Below are 7,703 nucleotides of genomic sequence, written 5' to 3'. Positions count from 1 at the left end.
TTTAATTTTGAATTAGATTTCAAAGCAGAGAAAAAACACAGGTTTATCTGGAAATGGGATCCAAAATGCTGTCGATTTGGTTTTTCCTCAACTTTTGATGTATGTTGTCACAGGGCAAACAGCAGTTAAACTTCTCGCAAGAAAAATGACCGTATAACTAGCAAAAACAGGCCCCATTGGATACAACCAAAAGAGATGTCCTTCTTTCTCCTGCATGCTGGCAGAAAATTATTGCAACAACTTAAGAAAAAGTGATTATTGTCTCATTTGCTAGCATCAGAATTCTTCTTAGGGAGAATTTCAGACTGTCTTTGTTCTGAAAGAATGTCTCAACATGTGATTGAGACCCTGAGGTCTTGGAAATCAGCTGGTGACAAAGCCTTAGAAAAGGAGTCCAACCTGCTTAGTTTGGGAATTTGCTCTATAAGAGGAGAGAAATTCTTGGCTACTGCGAGAAAGTTGAGAAGATAGAGGAGGGGAAAATGCATGTCTAAGAGGGTGAGCAGGACCCAGGGATCATGGCACAGGGCCATGAGAAAACATTGGTGGCAGGTGGCTGAAAGGACTCTAAGGAACAGAGTATATAATAAAATACTTCTCTGAGCTGTTTGCGACGTTGGGCCTGATGGGGCTCCACTCAACTCTGCTCTCCTGTGAATTCTTCCACCTTCATAATGTTTCCATAGGTTTGCTGGCTTTCTTCATATTAAAAGAGCTCAGAAGGGAGTCTTCAGTGAGAAAGAGTGAGCCTGGAAGCAAAGGTGAAATTGGAACCCCCAATTCCACACCCTTGCCCGGGTAATTCACAAAAATCCTTGGGAAGGCCTTTGGACTTATATAAGGTGTTCAGGTTCATTTTTTGTTGTTGTTGTTTGTTTGATTTTTTTTGTTGTTGTTTTTAAGATTTATTTATTTGAGGGAGAGAGGGAGAGGGACAGGCAGACTCCCCACTGAGCACCGAGTCTGGCGTGGGGCTCCATCGCAGGACCCCAAGATCACCACCCGAGCTGAAGTCAGACACTTAACCAACTGAGCCACTCAGGCGCCCCATCAGGCTCATTTCCTTAATCTTAAGGGTGCAGGTGTCTCCAGCTGACATCTAGCTTTTATAGGAGGAATGTGTTTATTTCCACAGTGTAGGCTTGCCAGATAAAATGCAGGACACCCAGTTAGGTTGGAGTTTTAGATAAACAGGGGGGACCTTTTCAGTGTGTGTCCCAAACACTACATTGAGTATTTTTCCATAGAGAAAGAATGAGTATTCTTCACAAGGGCCTCCCACAGATACCCAAGGCAGCCACCTCCTTGAATTCGGGCCTCATCCCCAGTAAACAATATAATCTCTTTAAAAAGAGACTTGAGTCTGAACCATGGCTATGGTCCCATAGAACAAATCTTCTTCATTTCTTTCTGCCTCTCTTTTTCCCTCACTCTTAACCTTTCTCCTGCAATTATTTCCCATAATTCTATGAAGTAGAGACAACGGAGGGTGTGCTAAGGGAAAAAACTGAGGTGTACTCTCCTCTTCCATAAAGGGAGGGTGGTAGTGCCTTCTTACGGGGTCGCTGTGAAATTTCAGTGAGTTAGTACATGTAAAGTATTAAGAACAGTACCTGGGATAGGTGAAATAGTAGTATTTGGCTCTAGGGCATAGAGTCTAGGGCCAAGAAGGCTTTGACTACCCGTAGTCACCACTGTTGCCCTCCACTAATCTATTCTCCATACTATAGCCAGAGATCTTTTAAAAATGCAAATCTGACCATGTCATGACTTTCTATGACTTTGAATAAAAACCTACTAGGCCCTGAATGCTTTTGCTTTTACTTGTTTCTCCAACTTAACTGCTTGTCTCTTTTCCCCTCACTTTGTATTTTCTGGGGACAGAGGCCTTTCAGTGCTTTCAAGGTGGTGCACATGCTATGCCTTCTACCAAAGATTTTTCTCCTCCCCACCCTCCGCTTCTCCATGTCAATTCATACTCATTTTTCAGTCCTTGTCAAAGACTACTTCCTTAGGGAAACCATCCCTGACTTCCTTGTCTAGAATATAAGTCATGATTTAGAGCACTCTGTACTCTTCCTTGATAGCTATTTACTACGGTCTCTAATTGTATATTTGTGTGCTCCACGAGGACAGGGACCATGTCTATCTCGTCAGCCATTATGGTCCTCAGGCCTAGCATAGTTCCTGCCATATACTAGGTAGTCTACTGAAAAAATACACACACACACACACACACACACACACACACACACACACACATATTTTATGAATTAGAATTATGTTAGGCCAGGAGTCAGTACTAGAGCCCACAGGCAAATCTGACCCACTACCTGTCAGGCCTGAAAGCTAAGAATGGTTTTTAAATTTTTAAATGATTGAAAAAAATCAAAAGAAGGATAATATACTTTGACACATGAAAATTAAATAAAGTTCCATTTCCATGTCCATGAATAAAGTTTTATTGGAAACAGCCTTGCGTGTTCATTTATGTATTCTCCATGGCTACTTTTGTGCTACAGGGACAGAGTAGTTGTGACAGAGACCAGATGGCCCACAAAGCCAAAAATATTTACTATCTGGCCCTTCATAGAAAAAATTTGCTGACCCTTGTGTTAAACAATAGTAATTTTGGGCTCTGGGGCAGCTTGTGTGCCAAAGCACCTGCAGGTGGCTTTTCTCAATTGTTAACAGTTTCCTTCTGTTGCCGAAACAAGTGATCTATTTATTTTGCTTGGCTGGTAGGATTAATTAAAGAGACGTTCCTTTGTCCTTTGTTTTTCTGTTTCTCTATCAGCAGACAGAAGCCCCCAAAGATCAGTCATATGGCATACCCCTCTGCTAGTGGTATGATCGTGTAACTGTCCCCCACCATCAGATTTCCCAGTTCCTTCGATAATTCATGAATTCCTTTCCCAAATGAGATAACGAGTTTGATAGATGGTAGCAATGAATTTAAATAGAGTGCCTCCATTTTCCCATCAACTGTCCTTCAACTCACAAACTGGAAATGGAGTAAAAAACATTTTGTCTTCTTTTAAAGGGACTATATATCCCTTTCCAGTTAGAAATTCATACTTACCAGAGCAACACTTTAAAATGCACATTAAAATCTAACGAAGTTTTAAGATAATTTCAAAGTGACTTCACCAGAGTACTAGATAAACATTTCAACAGAGACAGATGATGTGTTCGTTCCTTTAAATAATTTTATTTAAAAAGCAAATCTGAAAAGTAACCAGTGTATAGGCTCTTGGCTGCTGAATTCAAAGATATTTTTACTGAGAAACAGACAAGGGGGATTGTACTGAATACAGGTGTTTTTCTTTAAGTCATGACTTTTATTTCTGAAAAGCAGTTTGTTGAGTGGGAATGATCTAGTTGAATAATATTCTAAAAATTCCCTCAGAGTAATCTACTTATAAAGTCAGTATTTAATCCTTGCTTCATCTCTTCTTTAAATACACATTTTCACACAATGGATCCGTTTAGAATGGAAGCCCCTTTGTAATGACAAAAAAGAAGAAAAATGCAGAATATGAACATACCACCAGTAACATATTTTGGACAAAGTTAAGATCTTATTGATGAAGGTATCCCAATTAATAAAGTAGTATTAAAATATAAAGCTCCTGAATGATCTAAAATATGTATAGAAAACGAAGACAAAATAAACATAATATTTTATTAATGGAAGATGATCTCATATACATTAATCATGTATTCCACTGAACAAGAAATCAATTAGATGAAAAAAAAAAAGAAACCATTATTTGACCCAGTTTAGAAAGTGATTTCTAGACCTTTACCATAGCATCAGATTTCTTCTATAAGATGGTTAGCCACTATGAGCTATCCCAACATAAAGAGTTTATGTTTGATTGGGTTGCACTATTTAAAAGAGCACTTTTATATGTAATTATGTATACTTGAGTGTATACATATATATATTTGCATTAATAGAACACAAAAATTTCTCTATGTGTTTTAATATAGCTCATATTATCATTATATAACTGACACAGGATAGACTTTGTGTATTTACTGATGTTTATCAGGCACTTAACCTCAATTTTTGAAATTTCAGAAGATATATGTGCTATATGGGTAAAAAAAAATTTTTTTAAGCACTTAAATTTTTATTGTTTGATTCACTGACAAACAATGGGGGAACTTTCTAAGGATTAAATAATGGTTTTTAAAAAGTGGTAAGCTTGGGACACCTGGGTGGCTCAGTCCGTGATGTGTCTGCCTTCCGCTTGGGTCATGATCCTGGGGTCCTGGAATCACACTCCACATTGGGCTCCCTGCTCAGTGGAGAGTCTGCTTTTCCCTCTCCCTCGGCTTTTTACCCCTGCTCATGCTCTCTCTTTCTGTCGTGCTCACTCTATCTCCCTCTCTCAAATAAATTAAAAAAAATCTTTAAAAAATAAAAAATAGGGGGTGCCTGGGTGGCTCAGTTGGCTAAGTGTCTGCCTTCGGCTCAGGTCATGATCCCTGAGTCCTGGGATGGAGCCCTGCATCGGGCTCCCTGCTCAGCGAGGAGTCTGCTTCTCCTTCTGCCCCTCACCTTGCTTGTGCTCTGTCTCTCAAATAAAATAAAATAAAATAAAATAAAATAAAATAAAATAAAACTGTTAAAAAATAAAAATAAAAAGTGGTAAATTAAAATTAAAAAGAGTGGTAAGTTTCCTAAAATAAAAGGAAGGAAACTATATGACATGAAAGATGCAGAAAGGAATTCAATTTGCAAGCGCTTTCATAAATAATAAGAATTTCTCTACAAACATTCTGGCAGGAAGCTAGTAAGTCAATTAGTCTGTTGCTATGACATTTACTCATGGGTAGAGTGAAAATTAACAAAAAATCAAATAGTTTTTCCTCCCTGTGGACATAATGGGGGGGAAGCATTAGGAATATTTTCATTTCTAAACCATTGTTTAAAAATATATGAAAAGGGGCATCAGATGAAGTAATTTGAAGTGCGAATAGTCTTGGGGGTTTGTGCAAGTTCTTTATGATGCCACATTTATTCAAAAATCTTTTTTTTTTTTAAGATTTTATTTTAGTTATTCGACAGAGATAGAGACAGCCAGCAAGAGAGGGAACACAAGCAGGGCGAGTGGGAGAGGAAGAAGCAGGCTCATAGCGGAGGAGCCTGATGTGGGGCTTGATCCCACAACGCCGGGATCATGCCCTGAGCCGAAGGCAGACGCTTAACCGCTGTGCCACCGAGGCGCCCCTATTCAAAAATCTTCTATTCTGAAGTTATAACCTTCCCAATTTTTGGTGTTTTTTTTTTTGTTTTGTTTTGTTTCTTTGTTTTTTAAGTAGTCTTCATGCCCAGCATGGAGCCCGGTGTGGGTCCTGAACTCATGACCCTGAGATCAGGACCTGAGCTGAGATCAAGAGTCAGATACGTAATTGATTGAGCCACCCAGGCGCCCCCAAGTTTTGTATTGTTTTGTTTTAAAGATTTTATTTATTTATTTATTTATTTATTTATTTATTTATTTATTTAGAGTGTGAGCAAGTGGAGGGGCAAAGGGAGAGAGAGAGAGAGAATCCCAAGCAGACTTGGAGTGTGGGCTCCATCCCAGGACTCGAGACTGATGATCCAAACCAAAATCAAGAGTTGGATGCCTAACTGACTGAGCCACCCAGGTGCCCCTAAATTTTGGTTTTAAAATATTTTTATTTTATGAAAATATGGGAATACTAGATAGGTATTTATTTATATTTACTTTTATACCATTACTTCACAAAATAAGTTATTAAGGCTATGTCTGTTACCAAAATTTCCAAGCAAATTTTACTAGTCCATGAAATAAAGTCTGGAAATCAGTGATCTAGTCTCATTGATAAGACAGATTTACAATAAAATATTAAGAAATTGAAATATTCCTAGAATAGTATTCTGGTTAATTAGTTTCACATTGTAAGTTAAACTGTTCGTTTCAGCCTTGCTCATTCAACCCAATTTGAAACGCATTTATTGAAAGCATCAGTTATGCCAGGCATCAACCAAGTGTTGCTGAAACAGAAGTGCATATAAATGTATGGCCTTTGATCTTGGAAAACAAATCAGATTCATGCAAGAGACAGAAAAAGAAACATTTAAGGCCTGTCTTCAATTTGGTACTTAGAATCGGAATAATAGAGGTATGTATGTGGCAGAAAAATAATCCTGTCAGAAAAGGGGGTGCAACCTGAAAAGTCTTCACAAAGAAGGTAATGGTTCTGTTGGGTTCTGATGGACAGATACACGAGAATTCTCCAGGTGAGCATGGAGGGAAGACCATTCTACAAAGGGAACTACATGCCCAAAGGCATTGAGGTTTGAAAGAACAGGATCATTGATATTGATAGAGCAGCCATTTTAAGTGTCAAATGAAGGAGTGGCCAAGAGGAAATCCGAGAGGGAGGCTGGAGTCAGATTATAAAGGGAGATGTATGTTTTGCTGAGATCATTGGACTATATTCAGTGTGTGCCTTGAGAATCTCTGAAGGATTTTGAGCAGGAGAGAATTGGAAATCTTTCTAAAAGTGTATTAGTATCTCCTTTCTGCCTCAGTAGATAGAATATACTGAACAAAAATGAATCTTTTACTGATGATTAAAGGTCATTCAGCGATGTTCTCAATGAATATCAGTTCTCATTTTACAAAGGAACACACTGAAGTATGGAAGGTGGAGGACATGGGCCTCGTCTATAGAGACCCAGGAAATATTTCTCTGAAGTTTCTTTATAAAATCAAATCACTATGAACTTATTTTCTCTTAATTTGCCTCATTCTTATTAATATTAACGAAGGGCTGAGGGAAGAAATTTTTGTTGACAGGTTCTAGGAATTGGATTTTTCTTGATTTTACTGTAGAAATCACTAGTTAATAGATGCTTTCCACCTAAGTACTAAGTGAGGGGTAAAGTTGTGCCACTTTTGGATAGAATTTGGAGATTCTGTCTCTGGAGAATGGAGACATATTCATTTCCCCCCATTCTTTACCTAACACATAATAATTACTGTATAAATGTACAGTGAACTGAAAAGAATTTGCAATATAAATGGTAACAACTTTTCTAAGGAAAACTAGTTACTGGCTTCACTGGTAGTTCTTTGATGTTGTTTACCTTTGTGTATAAACAGGCAGAATAAATGATCATAACGGATTTCATCCTTTAAAAGAGTTTCAAAAAGATCTAGATATAAAGATGTTAAAAAGCTTTAGTAATGCTGGCACATTAGTACAAGATTTCTTTTTCTTTTTCTTTTTTTATTTGTTTAAAGTAATCGCTATGTGGGGCTTGAACTCACAACCCCCAAGATCAAGAGTTGCATGCTTTACTGACTGAGTGAGCCAGCTAGGCACCTCAGGGATTATTTCTTTTTAAAGAATGGGGATCAAACTTAGAGATGAGAAGTAAAGGTATGGGATAAAGTCCCTGTAAGGGGAAAGTACAAATTGTAAATTTCTCCAGGGACTGGTTCAGTAACTCTGAGCATTCTTTTTTTTTTTTTTTTAAGTCTTCCCCCCCCCCTTTTTTTTTTTTTTAAAGATTTTATTTATTTGAACGAGAGAGAAAGAGCATGAGTAGGGGGAGGAGCAGTGGGAGAGAGACAAGTAGAATACATACTGAACACAGAGGCAGAACCAGGGCTTGATCCCACAACCCTGAGATCATGACTTGAGCTAAAATCAAG

The sequence above is a fragment of the Ursus arctos genome, unplaced genomic scaffold (genome assembly GCF_023065955.2).
Source record: "Ursus arctos isolate Adak ecotype North America unplaced genomic scaffold, UrsArc2.0 scaffold_9, whole genome shotgun sequence".
NCBI classification, from domain to species: Eukaryota; Metazoa; Chordata; class Mammalia; order Carnivora; family Ursidae; genus Ursus; species Ursus arctos.
The sequence above is the reverse complement of the archived record's forward strand: the minus strand, read 5'-3'. Positions refer to the sequence as shown.